The following is a 21,267-nucleotide window of genomic DNA, read 5'->3' as shown; positions in this document are numbered from 1 at the left end:
AGTCCTTTCTATTTTCTGTGGTATCAGCTATAATGTCCCCTCTTTCATTCCTAATTTTATTTATTTATGTCCTTTCTCTTTTCTTGTAAAGTCTAGGTAAAGGTTTGTCTATTTTTAAAAATATTTTTAATAAAACAGCTTTTAGTTCCATTGATCTTTTCTATTGTCTCTTTAGTCTTGATTTCATTTATTTCTGCTCTGATCTTTATTATAGTCTTTCTTCTACTAACTTTGGCTAATTTGTTCTGCTTTTTCTAGTTTCTTGATATATGAAGTTCGGTTGTTTATTTGATATCTTTCTTCTTTCCTAATGCAGGCATTTATTGCTATACACTTCACTTTTAAAAACTTTTGCTGCATCTCATAAATTTTGATATGTTGTATTCTCATTTTTATTTTTCTCAAGATGTTTTTGATCTTTCTTTTGAATTTTCTTTTGACACACTGGTTGTTCAGACGTATGTTGTTCAATCTGCACATATTTGTAAATTTTCCAGTTTTATTCTTGTAATTGATTTCTGGTTTCATAGCATTGTAGTTGGGAAAGATGCTTAATATGATTCCAATCTCCTTAAGTTTATTAATATTTGTTTGTGGCCTAACATATGATCTCTCTTAGAGAATGTTCCATGTGCACTTGAGAATATGTATTCTGCTGCTTTGGATGGAATGTTCTGTAAACATCTGTTAGATTCATCTGATCTAACATGTCATTTAAGTTGAATGGGTCCTTACTGACTTTCAGTCTGGACAATTCATTGTTAAAAGTGGGGTATTAAAGTCTCCTACTATTACTGGGTTGCTACTTCTCCTTTCTGATCTGTAATATTTGCTTTATATATTCATTTATTTTTCTTTTTTTTAATTAGTTTCAGGTGTACATAGCAATGTAATAGTTAGACATTTACACCCCTCACAAAGTGATACCCCCCAATCTACTACCCCTCTGTCATCATATATAGCTATTACAATACCATTGACTATCTTCAGTATGCTGTACTGCACATCCCGTGACCATGCGTGTGTGTGTGTGTGTGTGTGTGTAAATATATACATATTTATAGTTGATGCTTTATATATTTATATTTTTCATGTTAGATTCATAAATATTAGCTAATAGCATATCTTCTTGATGAATTGACCCCTATATCGTCCATTTTGTAAAGTTGTTTTTTGTTAAATAATATATGCATGTAATTATGAACTTCTTATCCTCTCTCAAAACATTAAATGCCTTTTATACATTGATCAAATAAGAATATAGATACCATTTATTGATTACCCTTTGTATGTCAGGCAACATCATAGGCAGTTACATGTTATCCTCACAATGATCTTAAATAGTAGTTACTACTTTTCTTATATTTCAGAGGACATTAAACAATTTTTTGAAGTCTCCTATCCAGTAAGTAGCAGGAACAAGGTTTGTACCTTGATTTAATTGATCCAAAAATAATTTACTTTCAATCATAAACATATATCTACAATCTTTGATTAAACATTACCATCATTTTGAAAATTCTCTGATATTAAAATTATCATTGAGTAAAGAATTGCTTCATCTGGTGAAGCTCTCACTAATGTGTTTAGGAAAGACAGAAGACTGGGGAAAACAGCATGCCTGCTCGCTCTCTCTCTCTTTTTTTTTTTTTGTTAGCTGAGCCATCCTGCCACCTGTTGGCAGCTATTGGCAGCTCAGCTAGGGCCAGGAATCGAACCGGCGACCCTGTTGCTCAGAGCTTGCACTCTTGAGTGAGCTCTTAACCAACTGAGCCACTCGGCTGGCCCTCTGATCTCTCTCTTGTCTAAAGAGTGGGCCAAAATCTTCAGCCCTGTAGCAACTAACATGCTATTGATAGTTTTATTTGGCTTAAAATATATTTGAAAAATGTTCTACAGCCTTGTAAAAAATTAGATCTGTTAGTTAATCTCAATGAGAAAAATCCTTCAGAGTATGTAACAGAAAGAGTATTCCAGAATTTCTTTGTTGGCATAGTTAGCATGGTAAACACACACTAGTCAAATAATATTCAAGGAAAAATATCATCATGCATAACCTTCTGAACAATAGATTAATTTAACATGAATTCCACCTTGAAAGTATTATTCCACAGAGAATTAGCTTTGTATTTGCTTGTCTTTTGATATATTGTTTCAATAACAAGACATGTTATAATTTGAGTTCCAAAAACTGATAGAATAAGGACATGTAGAAAGTTATTTCTATTTCAGAGGGAGGAAACACACTAAAAAGATAAAATTTCTTCCTAGTATGTAGAGTTATGTAATGCTTTCAGTTTTTCAATAATGTATTGGATTTTATTTTCATCAGGGTTGCTATTTATTTATTTATGTATGTGTGTGTGTGTGCGTGTGTGTTTAAGTCTCATTATCTGAGATTTAAACTTTTTGAGAGTATACAGTTTAACCTGTATCTTATAAGTTCTATTTAAAATAATAAACATTTGCTGAGAACTTACAGAATTATTAGCTAGTAGTATTATTTAGATGCATGTGTTTAAAATAGTATCACTTAGGGGTCAAATTTTTAAGGTACAAATATGTAAAAGGTATTCGGTTAACTAAAGAAAACACCGACACCAACAAATAACTAAGTATGGTCATAGTTTTGTCAAGTAGTCACAAAGTATTTAAGAGTTTGGGTCTAGTTATGGCTGGCAACCTAAACTTCTCAAATTCATCCAACACCATAATCAACCATATGCTTAGTGTAAAGAATATACAGTAGTTAAGATCAGAGCACAACAATTGTAACCAATTTTTTACTTTTCTGAAAAGTGACACATCATAATACTATTCACCCTGAGCTACTGCTTATTGATCATAATATTTCAAAAATATTTTTAGTAGCACTAAGTTTCAAGACTAGAATTCTACCATTTAAATCTTTTTTTTTCCTTTCCATGGAATTTGGCATCATATATATATATATATATATATATATATATATATATATATATATAAAATCAATATGGGAATTTTATTTTAATATCTCTAGACACTTAGGTATATTTAAACCAAATTGAATGAGAAAGGGAATTATGAGTATATTTCATAGTATACATTTGCAAATTATGAAATATGCATGAATCACTTTCCTGGAATAGACCCACAGTTGAAATTATACTTCAGGAATTTTCTGGGTGACCCGAACAGCTTGATGTGAATAATAGTCCAAAGTCATCTTGTTGATGAAATAAATCTTTGTTTTGAGGCAATAGTTATGTTGCAGCATACTCCACACTGTCCAAGAAAATGGTCACCAAATCTTTTTATGAATATTTAATTAATCTGGTTAATAACGGTTCTTTGAAACCTAAAGTTGAAAATTAAGAGAAGCCATGCACCTGGGTGTCTGATTGATACCACTTTTATTTAATATAATAATACTTATTGAATTCAATTGAGAAACTTATAATGGCCTTTATTTACATTTAATTAGCACCTCTCTGGATTAATTCTTCATTTTATAAACCTAATACAACCTTAATACTGGAAGATGTGAATTGAATATGATAACAACATGAACCTGGTTGTTTTAATTAATCTGTCTAAACTGAACGTGCCACTTCAAACTCATAAAGATCAAGTTTTATGCTACCATTAGACTTCTCATCATGGTAATTGGATGCTCTTCTAGAAAATAACCTTTATATTATTCTGACTCTGTGGCAAGTAGTACAATTCCAGTTGGTTATAACGAGCATGGAAAGTAAACATATAATCTTTACTTCAGATATTTATTTATTTAGGTTAGAGGAAAATAGAAGTATTAACAGTGGTTAATCCCAAGTAGTGAAAGCATAGATAATTAAAAATAAATTTTAATTTTTTCATCATTTTCTACAATTAAAATTTATTATTGATGTGAAAAATAAAATTACATCATTACATATATAAATCACATATGTAATATATGTATCTATATGCATATGTATGAACATATATCGTTTAAATCTGTCTTAGAAGATTAAGGAAAACATTCATCACACATATTTTTTGCTCATATTCTACTTGATTTCAACATTAATAAAAGTAAAGGCGAAAAGCATGTCAAGAAAAATTGATGCCATGTGAACCTGAATGGTTTGAATGAAGGATAATAAGAATAATAAAAGTATGAATGAATGAATGCTATTTTACGCCTCTTCTTTTTGGGAAAGTCAGTGGCCATTTCAAATACAGAGTGGCAGTTGCTGGCCAAAATGTCTTTGTTAACTAAAGTGTTTGTTCATTTTAGTGTTCTCATTTGATTAGACTCAAGACAACATATTTACTATCAGATTCTAAAATTAGAGTCTGTTGCCACTAATTAATTAAATAAGTGATTATAGGTTATATCAGAGGCATATTCCAATACTTTGTGATTATCAATTAGCCATGTTCAGATTAAGAAGGGACTGAAACACTCTAAGGGCCGGCCGAGTGGCTCAGTTGGTTAAGAGCTCGCTCAAGAGTACAAGCTCTGAGCAACAGGGTCTCAGCTTTGATTCCCAGTCTGAGCTGAGCTGCCAGGTGGCAGAATGGCTCAGCTGAAAAAAAAAAAAAAAAGAGAGAGTGAAACACTCTAGATAGAGAGACAAAGAATTTAAAATGTAAAACAATATATTGATAAGTAGAAAGTAGGAATATTATATAGTTTAAAAATTCTATAAAATAGAGTTTATGATGTCATATCCTAGTCAGTTCTGTAAATGGAAACTGATGCCAAAGGCAACCAGAATTAGGTGCCAAAAAAAGTATAACCTATTTAAACTATTTATATAAACAGTTTCTCCTAATAATATCCTCTCTGCTCCAAGAACTTAAAGAGTAATGTTGAAATATTATAGGAGTAATTTTTGCCATGTCATATTTGATAATGGGATTTTTAAAAATTTCAGTGCTCTTACTAGAAAAAGCAGAGTTACATTTGTCTTTTAAAGTTAATTTTTAAGTGAAGTTTTTATTTTATATGTGTGTATATTACTTTTTTAGGTTCCTATAACTTGTTTTCTTGATTGCCCCAGTGATCTCTTACAGCATCCTTTCCCCCAATCTTTAACTGTCATCTTTAATTATACTCTATCGCTAAAATAAACTTCTGTATTTTGGGGATACAGACAGGGAGCCAGGGACAAATTGTTCTCTAGAGAAATAGGGAGGAATGCAATGATTAAGTGAATATAAGACTGGGACAAAATTAATAAATCTTAAAATGTGGGCTAACCAACATTCCTTTCACTTTAACATTTGATAACAATAGTTTTCCTTCTTTATCAAGTATAAATAAAGGCTGTATGCCCACACTAAAAGAGTGTTCTGAGTCCGGTGGGATTAAATGTAACACAGCAGCATTGTGACTGAGCTGGGGAACAAGGAGACATAGATTCTAGTTTTGGTTTTGTTTCTGCTTAGTTCTGAGACTTTGAGTAAAGCATAACTTTTTGAAACATCATTTTTTGTTTTTTGTTTTCACCTGTAAAGGCCTAATTGACCTCTATGATTTTGGCATCCCCTTGAATTCTTATATATAAAACTTTGGCAGGTTAAGAATGAGTAATCCCGCCTCAAGGTAAAGTTAAACCAAATTATTTACCAACTTGAAAGGGTACATAATGTGATCTGTGAATTCACTTCTCATCACTCCTTATTTTGCTTGTCATTAGTTGGTATTAATAATGTCTTTTTTCACTTGAGTTCAATATTATGATCTGTCTGTTTACAACCTACATCATCATGAACACATTTCACAAATAACAAAGGAAAATCTATAAAGACATTTTAGAAATGAGTCTCATTTTATGGGTTGTCATATTTGAAAAGAAAGATAAAACAGAGCACTATGAATTAGCCTGACTACATCCTTATCACACCTCCCTTCATGTCAAAAAGTTAGAGCTAACAAGCAATCTGTGTGTTGTTTCATATTACAAACTTACTACATTCCAGCTAAAATCCCTTTTGTGGTATTTCTAATGCTATATTAATCTGGACTTTTTAAATTTCCCCAAGGAGGTTAGAAATTGTGTACAATACCCAAAGGTTTTAACCCTTTATTGTCAGAAGCAGTTAGATGTCATATGTGATGGGGGGGAAGCAGTACAGCTACACTTAAGAAGAATTTGGCTGTGAAGCTTAATGATGTAAATTTGACTTGTGACTTTAACTTTTCTCATTTTCTTTTATATCGTCTACGAAGTAAGGATAGTAGCATACTCATATCATGGAGTTGCTGTGGTTTTTAAATGAGATTAAGTAAAAATATATATGTAAAGTGTTCATCAACAATATGGCTCTTATAAGTTTTTCTGTAATGCGATTAACCAAGAAAAGCATTTCAATGTTTGAGAGTCAAATGTAATTTTCCCAGGTGTTTATTGTTTGTTTGCTATTAGAGCTTTATAATTAAAAGACCTTAAAATTTATTTGTTTAAATATACAAATCAATAGTTTTTAATATATTCATAGACTTTTGCAATGACAATCACATAATTTTAGAACATTTTTGTCACTCCTCAAAAAATCCCATACCTTAATCTATTTTCTGTCTCTATGCTGGACATTTCAAATGAAGATAATACAGTATGTTGTTTTTTGTTTATTTGTTTGTGTGTGTGTGTGTGTGTGTATGTGTGTGTTTGACTGGCTTATTTCTTAGCATAATATTCTCAAGTTTCATCTCTGTTGTGGCTTGTATCAGTACTTCACTCCTTATTGATGAATAATATCGCAATTTGTTTATCCATTCATCTGTGGATGGACATTTGGGATGTTTCACAATTATGAATAACACTAAGAATATTCACATACGAGATTTTGTGTGGCTATGTGCTTTCATTTTTCTTGTGTACATACACATGAGTGGAAACGCTGGGGATCATATGGTAATTCTGTTTAATAGTCTGAGAAGCTGCTAGAATATTTTCCAACGTGGTTGTACATCTTAACAATCCTACTAGCAATGTATGGGTGTTCTGATTTCTCCACATCGTAACCAACCCTTCTTTTTTACTGTGGTTAGTCACCCTAGTGACTGTGAAGTTGTATCTCATTGTAGTTTTAATTAATATTTTCTTACTGACTAATGGTATTGAGCACCTTTTTATTGTTGGCCAATTATATATCTCTTTGAGTACATCTATTTCAAAGTTTTTCCCCTTTTTAATACTGGTTTACTTGGGGGTTTTTTTGTTTGCTTGTTTTTATTGTTGAGGTCTAAAATTATTTATATATTGTGGATATTAATCCTTTATCAGATATATGATTAAAAAATATTTTCTCCCATTCTAAAGACTATCTTTGTGCTTTCTTGATTATTGTTCTTTGAAATGTTATTTAATTTGATGAAGTTTCATTTATTCTCCTTTCATTTTTTGTGCTTTTAGTTTTGTATCTAGAAATCACTGCCTAGCTCAATATCACAAAAATGTACTCCTAAATTTAAACTAGGAATGTGTAGTTTTAGCTGTCACATTAAGAGTTATGATTTATGTTGAGTTAATTTTTATGGTGGTATCAGGGAGAGATCTATCTTTATTCATGTTCTTTTGCCATTGGATGGTTGATGTTATTGTCAAAAATCAATTAAGTATAAATGTAATTATTTATTTCTGAGTACTCAATGCTGTTCCATAATCCATATGCTTATCCTTATGCTAGTAGCACACTGTTCTCTTACTCTAGCTTTTTAGTAAGTTTTGAAATTGAGAAGTGTGAGTTCTGCTACTTTGTTCTTCTGTTTCAAGGCTGTTTTAATTATTCTGGGCCCCTTCTATTTTCATATAAATTGTAAAATCAGCTTATCAATTTCTGAAGAAGCCACCTGGGATTTTGATAGAAATTTCATGTGAATCAGTAGAACAATTTGGGGAATCTTGCCATCTTAACAATTTAAGTCTTGATTCATGAACTTGAAATATCTTTCCTTTTATTTAGGTCTTCAATTCCTGTTGACAAAGTTTTGTAGTTTTCAGAATGCAAGTTTTACACTTATTTTGTTAAATTTATTTCTAAATTTAAAAATTACTTTTATATGATTATAAATGGAACTGTTCTCTTAATTTTATTTATAAATTGTTTTTTGTTAGTGTGGACAGACAATTGATTTTGTATATTGACCTTGCATTATCCTGCAGCCTTTCTTATTAGTTCTAATAGTTTTTTAGTGACTGCTGTAGGATTTCCTACATACAAGACTGTGTTATCTGTGAGTAGAAATATTTATATTTCTGTCTTTTCAATCTGCATGCAGTTTATGTCTTCCTTTTTCGATAAAATGATCTGGCTAGTACTTTCTGTATGATGTTACGATGTGGAATAGAAGTGGCAAGAGTATCCATTTTTATACTTTTATTGTTCTTTCTTTCTTTCTTTCTTTCTTTCTTTCTTTCTATGAAACAAAAGGTGTACAAAACAATGTAATAGTTACACATTTACACCCTCACAAAGTGGCACCTCCCTCCTGCAATCTACTACCCCCCTCTGACATTATATATAGGTGTTGCAATTCCATTGACTCTATTCCCTATACTTCTACCTAATTCCCTATGCTTTTACCTAATCTTCTACCTTAAGAAATTTGAGCTATTTTTTCTTAATAAAGGTGTATCTAACTATAAATTGTAACTTTAAGCCATGCTTTAGCTGGATCCCATAAGTGTCAATATGTTGTTTCTTCATTTTCATTCATCTCAAAATATTTTCTAATGTCTCTTGTAATTCATCTTTGACCCATGATTATTTAGAAGTGTGTTGATTTCACATATTTGTGAATTTCCTAAGTGTTCTCTTATATTTTGCAATTTCATACTCTCATGGTCAGAGAATATATTTCACATACTTGCCATCCTTTTAAATTTACTGAAGCTTGTTTGATGGCCTAGCATATGGTCTGTGGTACAGAATCTTCCATACCTGCTTGAGATGAATGTACATATAGGTGTTGTTGGATAGAGTGTTCTAGAGATACCTATTAAGTTGAGTTGGTCTATAGTGCTGGTCAACTATATGTATCTTTATTTATCTTCTGCCTACATGTTCTATCCTTTATTGAAAATGAGGTAGTGAAGTCTTCCACTATTCTATTTGAATTATCTGTTTCTCCTTTTCGTTCTGTCAGTTTTTGCTTTATGTGTTTTAGGGCTCTGTTCATTGAAGTCTATTTCTTTGGCAGGATATAGCCTGTAATGTTGTTCCTCAGAGGGCTCAGCCTTGGGAATACACAGTCACCTTGATCTGCTCCTCCCACCCCAGGGATGACAGTGGTTTTGTCTGAGCTCTTCAACTGTCTTTATCTCCCTGCAAGTTTCTGACTGGTCTTTCTATGTTGGTATCATACCCAGATGTTAGCCCTCACTAGCAGCTAGCTGATTGCTCTCTTGTTTACAACAATGCCCTGAAGCAGGGGTCAGCAAACTGTGGCTCGCGAGCCACATGCGACTCTTTGGGTATGTTCTGTCTCAAAAGTTTGCCGATCCCTGGAGGAGCCAATCTTGTCCCTCACAATTTAAAAATTATTCAAGAGCCATAAATATATTTTTACATAATCACCATTATGTAATAATATCCTTTAACAATTTTATAAATGAAACTATGATAGTTTTATTTTCAATTTTACTTCAGAGCCACATGTACGTACCCAAAGAGCCACATGTGGCTCATGAGCCGCAGTTTGCTGGCCCCTGGTGGCTCTTCCATCTCAAAAGTTTGCCGACCCCTGCCCTAGAGCATAAATTATTCCACAGTCTGATCAAATTAATGGTTGGCTCCTTAGAGGGAGGAGTCTTTAACTCCAGTCTTTGAAGCTTGCTTAGATGTCAGGGAGGCTGTTTTCAGCTAAAATCTTCATTGTTTTGACAGTGCCTTTAGGCTGAACTTCCCACACCTGTTTTCCAAATAATGCCAGACCCCTAAGCTACCCCATGTTCTTGGCTTTGCCTGCTCTGAGAAAGAATTTCATCAAACTGAGTTGGATGGGACTACGGAGGTAGTCATGGCTTAACTTCCACAGACTATCACTATTTTACCAAGATTTAGTAGATTTTCTTAAATAAATGTATCTCAATTTTCTTTAAAATTTTTTCCAGAGACTTTATTTCTTGTTTGTTTCTAATTTTTACCTGTTATACTTGTTTTTCTAAGGAGACAGTTTACAGAGCTCCTCATGCCAGTATTCTAGATTGCTTCTCCTCCCTAGAATGTTTTGAAATGGTTCACCTTTCAGTGCAATTATATGGAAAGGGTTCTTTGTAGTACAATTTTTGTCTTTCACAAACATTTTATGGCTGCATCAGGCTGTGAGACTGCTCCAGTCAGCAGCCCAATGACCTCAAACCCCAGATAAACCCTGGAGCTGTGAATATAGATGAGGGTAGACCCTGAGAATCTGCTTGATCAGGACTTCCTCAGCAGATGGCTCTCACTTTATGTCCTGATTTTTATTTTGTGGGAGAAGCAAGGGTAAGAATAGTATTGTATTTAGGTTTTAGTTTGGTTCATGGCCTAAACAGATTGCATAGAATTTTAGGGGAGTCATGGGAAAGCCTCAAATAAATATATACTGCTCGTTGGTCATCTACTTCAACATGATGAGTGTGGGCTTTCAGTTCTGCAGCCCCAAAAGCTATTTAATGAGATGGGACTTAATGGCTTATGTGCTAGGCAATCGTTTCTGTGCTTTTAGCGAAATTTCTGTCTTTATGTGTTCTGCTCTGTATTTTCATAGCTGCAAACTCACAGATTGCAGTTTCCAGACATTCTTAGCAACTAGCTTTTATTTAAGTAATGCCAATGAGAGGCATTTGTAGGACTTGAAAGAAAGGAGGAAGAAAGGAGTGACTTCTTTATCTTTCCTGTTTTTCATGCATCATCAGCAGTGGAGCAGGATCAGGAAGAATGACTGCAGCTTCAGTAGCAGAGGCCTTGGAGGGCAGCTCCTACTTAGTTCTGTTTCTCTAAGGACAAGAGCCTTACAAAGATCTCAGGTGCTGAAAATTTCCTGTTTTCCTTTTGCTTCACCAACCCTGATTTCCATAGTCACTAACCTTCAGGTAAACTTACTTTCTCCTGTTTTGCTCCTCAAGCCCTTCCAACATCCTCATAATCAATTCTGAATTAAATTCTCTCTGTCTGAAATACTAAAGGTGGTTTCTCCTTTCTGACTAGACTCTAACTCATCCACAGTATTTATCTTAATCTTTCCTTCTAGAGTAGGAAGGTGAGAGGAAGAAATGGAGTCAAGTTCTTAAAAGAGTTAAAGGTATTAATGCTCATTAATAATAAATGACTTGAAAATGGCATACGTTGGGAATCCATACAACCAATAGCAAAGTTTAACATTATATTCAGAAAAAAAATAAGGAAAATATAAAATTATAAAGCTTTTAGAATAAAACTTAAGGAGACTATCTTTGCAATCTGCAAGCAGACAAAGATTTTGTAAACAGTACACAGAAAGCAATAATTATAAAAAATAAGATAAAGTAGGCTATATTAAAATTAGAAATTTCTCCTCATCAAAATGCACTAAGAAAATGAATAAGCAAGCCACAGGCCTAGAGAAAATATTTGTAAAATATACATATTTGACAAAAGGCTTATGCCTAGAGTATATAAAGAACTTCCATACTAATAAAACAACACAGTTGGGGAAAAAACAAAAAAAGAACAAATGACTAAAATAGACAGTTCAAGAGGAAGATATACAAAAAGTCTTCAACATAATCAGGGAAATGCAAATTAAAATCACAATGAAATACCACTAAATACCTATTAGAATGGCTAAATTTAAGAGATCCCAAGTGATAAGAGTATGTGTAATGACCAGAACACAGTTACTAGGAATGTAAAACATGTTAGTAGTTTCTTACAAAGGTGCATGGACACCTACCCTGTGACCCAACAATCCCATGTCTAAGTATTTATCCAAGAGAAATGAAAACATAGCTTCTCTAAATGTTAAATGTTCCTATAAGCTTTATTTTTAACAGTTCCAAATTGGGAACAATTCAGATCCCAACATCAGGAAAATGATAAACAATTTGTGATACACTTACAGTGGAATGTTATTTAGCAATAAAAATAAAGCAACTACTGCTATAAGCAACACCATGAATGAATTTTACAGATATTATGCTGCATGAAACAAGCCAGGTATAGAGGACTACTTCCTGTGGAGATGTATTTATTTAATATCTAGAAAAAGCAAACTATATTTAAAAAATTAGCAGTTTTTGCTTTTAGGGTTTGGAAGGATTGATGGAGAAGGAACATGGAGGAGCTTCCCAGGGTGACAGATATATCTTCATCGGGGTGTAGAATCTATGGGTATGCACATTTATTAAAACTCTTGTTGAAGTTCACTTAAGGATTTGTGCATTTTACTCCATGTAAACTTCCCTGGTAAAAAAAAAATTTAAATGATGGGTATTAAAAATATTTCAGAAATCTACTCTTTCACTTTTGTCTAACTTATTACTGCAGAGTTAAGAGTACTGTTTATTTGCTAGTTGATCTTGAGCAAGAAATAAATGCAAAATGTAGTCTCCTTTAAAGTTACATAATTTGAATCAAGAATAATTATTAGCATACTCTAGACTCAGTAGTTGTCAGGAAGGGGCAGGCTGTCTAAATTCATAGCAATGTATAGGCCAGGCCTTGTCAAGAGGCCGTGTCTGTAGACATGGAAGCTTGACCTGGGAAATTATTGTTTAGAAAGAACATATCAACCTGAAAATTATTTCTATTAAATTAAAGAGAAAGAATAGAAGCAGGTGAAGTATAATTAACATGAAAGAAGCCACACTATAGACAGACAAGAAGACAGAAAAAAATAATAATAAATTGAAAAATAACTAACATTTCTTATATTTGCCTTAGTGTGTTCAACCCCCCCCTTCACCACCACCACCACCTCCTCACCCCCCAAAATTTACTCTCTCTAATGTACCAAGTTTTAATGCAATCTCTTGCCATCTTTGGAAATTATTCAATTTGGTTCCAAATCTACTGATATAAAACCCATATTCCTGTCAAGCTATTTCAGCTAGTACAAACTCTTTGTATACTTTTAAAAAGTGATAGAAATAAAAGAAAGGAAAGTCACATGGATAAAACCTTGATTTGCTGAGTAGACTCTTGAAATGAGTATGGAAGATTCAGTCTTTCTGACACATAGAAAAAAAAAATGCCATTTGGACACATTTTATAAGATCTTGACTAAACTGATAAAATAATAAAAGCAGGCCTGTATCAGTTATACTGTTTCTAGTATAGAGTGAGGCTGAGAACATGAGGTTTGAAATAACCTACAACTGGGTTCAAATTGCAGCTCTGCTCCTTAACAGCTGTGTAACTTTAGACAAATTATTTAGCCTCTTTGAACTTCAATGTCCTCGTCTTCAAAATTACCTCAGAGGGTTAATAGGATTAAGTGAGAAAATAAATGAAATTGCTCAGTACCTGACATTAATATTAAGCATCATTACTTTCAAAGATATGACTAATGAGCTGGCGCTACACAGTTCAGCTGCCTGTTTTTATTGTAACTAAAGTTTATTTGAATCAGAGTTTAACAATCACCAAGACATACGTTTAAAAGAAGCAAGGCAACATAAGGACAAACTACATACAGATTCTTTTAATCTAATTTATTATGGGCCTAACTCTAGTGCAGAACTTTTAAACCTCAGAGTATTTCACTAATAGGTTGATAAACTCCTAGCATTAGACAGACTGGTGGAGTTTCTATTTAATTCTCCACTGAGGCTCTTTTTTTCCCCTTCTCTCCTGTCCCAGGTAATGGATTTTTCTGATCTTCATCTATTTTTGCTGCTAAGGCTTTTAGTGTTAGACTTAAGATTTTTTAAGTTGTCTGTCTGATTATTATTCATTCAATCATTCGACAAACACTTATTAATTTCTCATCTTATGCAAGCTCCCACACTTAACACTGATGGTATAAGCACAGAATATGATAAAGTCTCTCTCCTCAAAAAAAAACTAAGTTAAGGAATTTTAAATCACTAACTAGACAGTCTTTTTAATTATGTTACTATTACTGACAAGGAGGAAAAATACAAGGTTATAAGATATTATTTTGACAGGGGTTAGGAATTTGGGCAGATAAGAATTCCATAAGAGAGTAACATTAAACTGTGATCTGATGGTGTGTAGGTATTTGAAAGAGCTACAAAACCAAAAGCCATAAGTAGAAGACTTGTGATACTTCAAGTTACTTAAATAGAGCCTATCTGATTGGGCTCAGAGAGAAAGATGGTAATGGCTCAAGGTGAACATTAGTAAGGTATGCTGGGGCTAGATGATAGTTCTTTTAGGCCATGTTAGATATTTTTATTTCTTTAGAAAAGCTTGTTTTCCCTAGTAGGAAAGATTTCCTGCTAACTCTGCTGTGCACTGCCTTTTTTTGTCCTCATCAACTTGTATAAATTATCAGCCTTGGAGCTCCCTGGTGATATGTACTCAATTTGCTCCAAAGGCTGGACTTTCTCTTTCGCAGCCTGTGTCCTAGACTATAACTCATGTTTCCTGGGCCTTTAAGACCTCTCATCATTGGCTCTCCAGGCACGCATTAGTGACACCTTTGGATATAGCCCTTGACCCCATGTCAGTGCTCTCTGCCAGTCTATTTTCTCAGCCAGGACCAGGGTCTCACCAATGATCAACTCTTTCTGATTTCACTGAGTGTAGGAGCCTGTGATGAGGACCCCAATCTTAAGCTCATCTCAGCCCTCCCTTGGGTATCCGTCCTCCATAGTGGCTGTACCAGCCACATAATTCCTTTGTGTTAGACTTTAAGATGTGCCCAGCACAAGCTACATCTTACTTCACTTCCTTCTGATATCTCTTCAAGGTGAGTATTCTTAGCTTCTACTCACCAATGAGATATGTGAGCATTAAGGAGATTTGCTCACTTACCCAAAGTTACACAATGAGTATTAATACAAAGTACTAAGATCTAAACCCAAGTCTCTCTGGTTCAAGAGCAAACTTATTTTGTCCCTTGGTATAGAAGAAGAAAAGCCCTAATTCGGGGCTCTGAACACCAGATAGAATAAAAACTACTCCCCCTCCCCTCCTCCAAGCACTATTACTTAAGACATGAAAACTTTTCCTCAATTTTTTTTATTTTCTATTTAGCTATTTTATTTACCATCTGTTTAAGGATTAATTTCATCCTCTACTCATTTCAAAAGTCTTGTAATACCTTCAAATTCTTTAGCTCTCTTCTTTCTTCTACTCAGCACTACAAGTTGGTCCCAAACACATGATGATTTTTTTTCAAAATAAACCATCAGGGCTTCCAATCAAAGTTTCACTTCTATATTGAACTGGTCCTGCCTTTTGCTGACATATTTCTCTGGTACTGTTTCAAATTTCTTTCAGCAAGGCTAGCTCAATTAAGTGAGGTGGGGAAAAAAAAAACTATTTTTCACTTTTAAGATGGAAAAACACATTTTACTTTGATCCTCTTTTTCTGATTACTGATGTAGACCCACCACACTGTAAAGAAAATGGACTATGTGAAGGAGAAAAGCACAAACACGATCAGATAATCTAAGATAAAGTCAAAACAAGAAAAGAGATTACCAGTGTCTCTAAAATAAATACACATTAGCACAGGAAAACTGTCTACGCTAAAGCTGTAAGCAAACTCTAGAATCACCATAATTTTCAGCAGATGTCCTTTAACCTGACTCTATTTTTTTAAATCAAAAAATGTTTTAGAAATTTTCCTATAAAAGATTATTAAGTACTTGACCTTAATTTTTACCTTTTTAGAAACCTGTAGTCCTTGAACAAGTCACTATACAATAGACATTGCCAAGTGCAAAATGCTTACAATAAAACAGAATTGTATAAAATATAGGAATAGTTATGTTACATAAAGTAATATCTCACTAATGTTAACACATCAAAAATATACGACTATTGGGACTAGACCTTAGAGAAAACCATATGGGTTTTAATTTCAGACTATGAGATGGATAATTGTTGAATGGCTTGTGAAAAGTGTGTTGGTTTTGATGAGCCACTGTAATTTAGATTGTAGTTCATTTGGGGCTTCTCAGTATTCAAAATCGACTCCTCATTGAAGCTTTTTGTATGAGTGGCATCCTTTCTGGAGCATCCCTTCTCTGACATTTAATTAATGTGTCCTTTTGGCACTTAAAATGTCATCTAAACGGGTTTTTGTGTGGGGGAGGGACACAGAGTTTAAACCAAAGAGAAACAAAAGTAAACACTGGACTCATTTTCATCATATTGCCAAGAGACACAACTATAGACAAACATCCACTGTTATGATAAGCAAGACATGCAACTCAAATCCCACTCAGGGTGCTGAAAATTCCACCCTTAATATATTTGTAAACACATTGTCATAAAATCAAACTCCTTGCCTGATGTTGAAGCTACATCACTTTGAAATTGTGCAGGGGACCTGATTCTAGAAAATGCAATTTCCCTGGTGCTTACCTTGTGAAATGCCCTATTTTTAATATCAACTGGATATGAACTAGAATGATTGTGACAATCTCATCTCTAATGCAACAAGATTTGTGGTTATTTTATAGTGCTTTGCTTATAAAAAAAAAGAAAACACACACACACAGAAATATCATATGGAGAAACACATACTTCATGGGTCTGATGCTGGTGAGCTTAAGTAGACAATCACTATTCTGGCTATAGATTTTTTAGTTAAGATAGCAGAATAGGTAAATGTTGTGCTTGCCTCCTCTCAAGCACCTAAAATTACAACTAAACTATAGAACCATTCATTGACAATCACCTGAAGTCTAATTGAACAGGAATCCTATAACTAAGGACATGCAGAATAAGCCAGGTGGAGACTGGTAGGAGGGGTGGAGATTTGGAATGAGCAGGTCCCACACCCACGTAGGGCAGTTAAAACTCAGGAAGAATATCTTAGCTATGGAGGTTCCCCCAAAGGATCAAGGGGTCCCAGCCCCACACCAGGCTCCCCAGCCCAGGGTTCCAGTGCCAGGAAGAGAAGTCCCCACAACTCTTATCTGTGAAAACCAGCAGAGATTAAGGCTGGGTGAGACAGACGGTGGTTGCAGTCTCAGGCACTCCTCTTAAAGGGTTTGGACATGGACTAACTTGTTGACAGACTTACTTGTTTTGAACTCCAGCACTGGGGTAGCAGCTCCAAAGGTGCCAGGGACATATGAGGAAGAATTGAATTGTCTGGCTTCAGGGGAAGAATGGAGGGGCAGCTTTCTCCCACACAGAAGTGCTGGCAGAAGCCATTGCTTCTTTATTGAGACCTCCTACACTCCCAGCTTGCAGATACAGGTGGCTGCTTTATCTGAATCTCCATCAACCTGGCTGACACTGCTGGCCCCAGATCATGATTAACTGAGACCCCAACACATCCAACTAATGGACCCATCCAAGCCAATTCCAGTAGCTTTTCCATTCAAATGGCCTGTTTGGGCTCATGCAACATACTTTCCTAAAATCTCTCAAAGGTTCACAAACCGTAAACAAGCAGCATATGGCCTCAGTGTGCCCTGTACTTAATGCTGAGCAGCCCTAAGCCAGGCACCAGCAGCAGCCAGGCTCAGTTTTCCATGTGGCTTCTCCCATACACCTCCAGCTTGGGTGGCTAACATCTGTGGATTGCTATGTGACTCATGCCATGTGGCCCCGGATAGGGCACAGGCTGTGGCTGAACTTTACCTGTGGTGAAGCCCTTCCCAGGATCCAGTGGCCAGCTTTGGACCCAGCTGGAGTATCATACAGCTGCCTCTATGGACAACACACACAGAGGGCAGAATGAGCAGGCACCAGAGTCCTGCTAAAGTGAACCCTGCTCCATAGGGTCAGACCCAGAATGACAGCTCCTCCACTGTAGTCACAGGCCGTCCTCACAAAAAACCAGCCTGAGGGTCAATCCCTCCCATTGATGTGCAAACACCAACCAAGGCTCAAGTACAATCAGAGGGCACACATAACCCACACAAGTGACCCACATGGAGCACCCAGCTCAGGTGACCAGGGAGACTGTGCCACTGGGCCCCAAAGGACACATACTACATAAGATCACTCTACTAAGACTGGTAGACATAGTAGCCCTACCTAATACATAGAAACAAACACAGGGAGGCAGCCAAAATGGGGAGTCAAAGAAACATGTCCCAAATGAAAGAATAGAACAAAGTTCCAGAAAAAGAACTAAATGAAATGGAGACAAGTGATCAACCAGACTCAGAGGTCAAAGCACTGCCTATAAGAATGCTCAATGAACTTAGGGGAAGAGTAGATGAACTCAGTGAAAACTTCAACAAAGACATAGGAAATATAAAAATGGAGATAGAAAACAAAAAAGAACCAGTCATAACTGAAACAAAGGATACCTAGTACAAACAAATTCTTCTTATTACCCAATTATTTATTTTAATAAATGTATTGAATATTTTCCATATGTAAGGTAGTATGTGATTTATGAGTTCCTAATCCTCTCTCTCTTTAAGCACAATAATATGTAGTGTTGAAGTACATTGTATATACAGGTGGAAGTATTACCATTCAAATAAAAAATAATTTGTTCAGGGTAGTGTTTTTATTGCCTCCTTTAAAAAAGCTTATGAGTGCCCTATGTATTATATGTTCTATTTTAAACCATCCCCCAAAATTAAGATAACTTAGCACTATGTAAGATATAATCCTTTTTAAACATATTTATTAGTATCCACTATGGAAAAGAGACTATTTTAAACTGATCAATGAAAATATTTTTCTCTCTAATATTTTTTTAATATTTTCACCCTGTCATGTATTTAATTTAAAAAATACTTATAAGCTTACATTAATCTCAGGCACTTTGAAAATTACTAATTAACAAGATTAACAGTGGCTTCTTCAGTACGTTATTAAAAAATTCTGTTTAAGAAAAGTTTGGTCTTAATGGTGAATGTATTTAATGTTAACAAATCATTAATAACAAGGTGTTAGAAAAGGACATTATTTATTTTTCCTTTCAATAAATCTTCAGTATTTTTATAGGTAAAAATTTTTATATTGGATGCCCATTTGCCCTGTGTAAGAAATCAAAGGGAATCTTTTCACAGACAGTTACACTCTTTGGTTCCTTCTGGCTGAACTGGGACCTCATCTCAAATCTTCTTACTGACTGAGTGCTATTTCCAAACTGTTCCCACTCTGCCACTAATGTGTTTATGTCCCAGGATGCTGCACAGTGCCTGGCATTTAATCATGCTTGTTAGAGCCTGGTGGGATTGCCATCCTCTTTATCCAGTGCAAGCAGTTTTAGGTGTTTTTTTTTTTTTCCCTCAGGAGTTAAAAACTAGACATCTGTTCTCCAGGAGTAATATTCTACTCTACTAGCCTGTGGGCTATTCCTTAGTCCACTGTCCTCTACCCAGAAGATTAGCTAAAATCTCTAGTAAGCAGTCATGAACTTTTCAGAGGCCCTGGCATGCAAGGCCAGTTTTATAGAGTCTCGTGGAGTCTTACCAAATTAGACTCCAAGGCTGTTCTTTACTAAATGAAAAATAGATTGCTCCTTTGAGGAACAACTGGCGATATGTAAAAAGAAAGAAAAGAAACTAAAGGGAAAAGTGGATAAAAAGGCGTAAAGTAGAAACATAGGACTTCCTGGCATATTTCTGCATTTTACCAACCAAGAGTAGCAGTCGATCATCCAAAACCAAACGTTACTGTGCTCAGACTGAATGGTATGAAAAGTAATTTTAGCTTCATTCAAGTTTTAAAACAAACAAATAAATGGATAGTTTAAATTCTCTGAAGGTGTGTATGAAATACTTACTGGGAGTAGTTACCATAAAGTTCTCAAAATATGTTATAATAAAAATAATACAAGCTTTCTGTAGGTTCAATGTATTTATTTTGTTTATTGCTGTATGCCCAGTATCTACAACACTGTCAGGCACATAGATTTTTCTCAGTAAATATCAGTTATGCGAATATTAAATAAACAAATGAATTTCAGTGGAATACTATGGGGCTTTCTGCTTGGTACCTCTCTTCTAGCAACAGTTGTTTTTCCCTAGCACATCATCGGAATAAGAGCAAACAAGTTAGTGGCAACTCAGCCCCCTGACCAGAGCTGATTTTTTCAGAAGTAGATATCTCATCCAAATTGGACTGATGATAATACTGTACTCCTTTCCTTTTTCTCCCAGTCATGGTGAGTGGGACTGAAGTACTGAAGTTCCAGTCTGACTTAGCCTGGACCAGGGAGTCCCTTCCCTGGAAATTGTTGCCTTGGATAAAAAAGGGTGTCTGGTCAATCATCTTTGGACAGTTGATTCTAAGATGTAAAATTCAAATTTTTGATGGCATTTCTGTACTTTTCCTAATTGTCTTCAAGACCTAAATGTATTTATGTTCTTCAGTTGTGTGAGAGACTTGAGCACTTACAAAATAAAATTTTCAATCGTCTTAAACTAACTCAAGGTTTTTCTCTACCTGTTAATTCTAACTAAAAAGAGTTTTCAATTTGTTCTTCCTCTTTCCATTCTTTCTTTATTTCCTCCCATCCTATCTTTAAAATTAGCCATTGAGCCATCTATTTTCAATCTAAATTGAATATTCTGTAAGAGAGAGCTATTATTTTAAAATAAATAACCAATAATAAATTGTCAGTTCCCTGAAAACTGCTGTCTTTGTTATGGGTAAGTAGTGAACAGTCATGGATTGAGGGAAAATTTTAGTCCCTTAAATATGATTACCTATTTGTGTTGATACACGCTCAAGGGCTTAATATAGAAGATTAACATTATTAACAGAATTTTCTGTCTTAATAAGTTCTTTTCATCCCATTATGTCTAAATACTAACTCTATGTTTCTTGAAAGCATGACTGATGTAATTATTATCCTTACATGCCAATTATTGAAGCAAGTGGGCACTTTATGCTTAGTCTAAAACTACCAGGATGCTTGTAGGTCAAAATGTCTGAAAAATATGTAAGGTCAAAACACACTCAGGATTTATAGCACTGACCCTCTTTTCTAAATTCCAACCCTATAAATTATTTAATCTTAATAAATATAATATTTTCTATTGAGAATCTCAACCTTTAATATGATATTGTGAAGCCCTTCAAAAAAGTGGAAGTTTATTTAAATGTATGTGATATAAAAAATATTGAATTAAATGAAGCACCAGTTTAGAAAGTGTTACTATTGTATCTATTTATTAATAATAGTTAATAATGGCTAATGCTGATGGTGCT

At 34.5% G+C, this 21,267-nt stretch overlaps 1 long non-coding RNA gene across 3 annotated transcripts in view; it reads right to left on the bottom strand.

The window, feature by feature from the left end:
• Positions 1–21,267, bottom strand: part of LOC109385435 (uncharacterized) — a 336,203-nt gene that overhangs the window by 204,671 nt on the left and 110,265 nt on the right. The window lies entirely within an intron of this gene.

The sequence above is a fragment of the Hipposideros armiger genome, unplaced genomic scaffold, assembly GCF_001890085.2.
Source record: "Hipposideros armiger isolate ML-2016 unplaced genomic scaffold, ASM189008v1 scaffold_115, whole genome shotgun sequence".
Taxonomy (NCBI): Eukaryota; Metazoa; Chordata; class Mammalia; order Chiroptera; family Hipposideridae; genus Hipposideros; species Hipposideros armiger.
The sequence above is the reverse complement of the archived record's forward strand: the minus strand, read 5'-3'. Positions and strand labels throughout refer to the sequence as shown.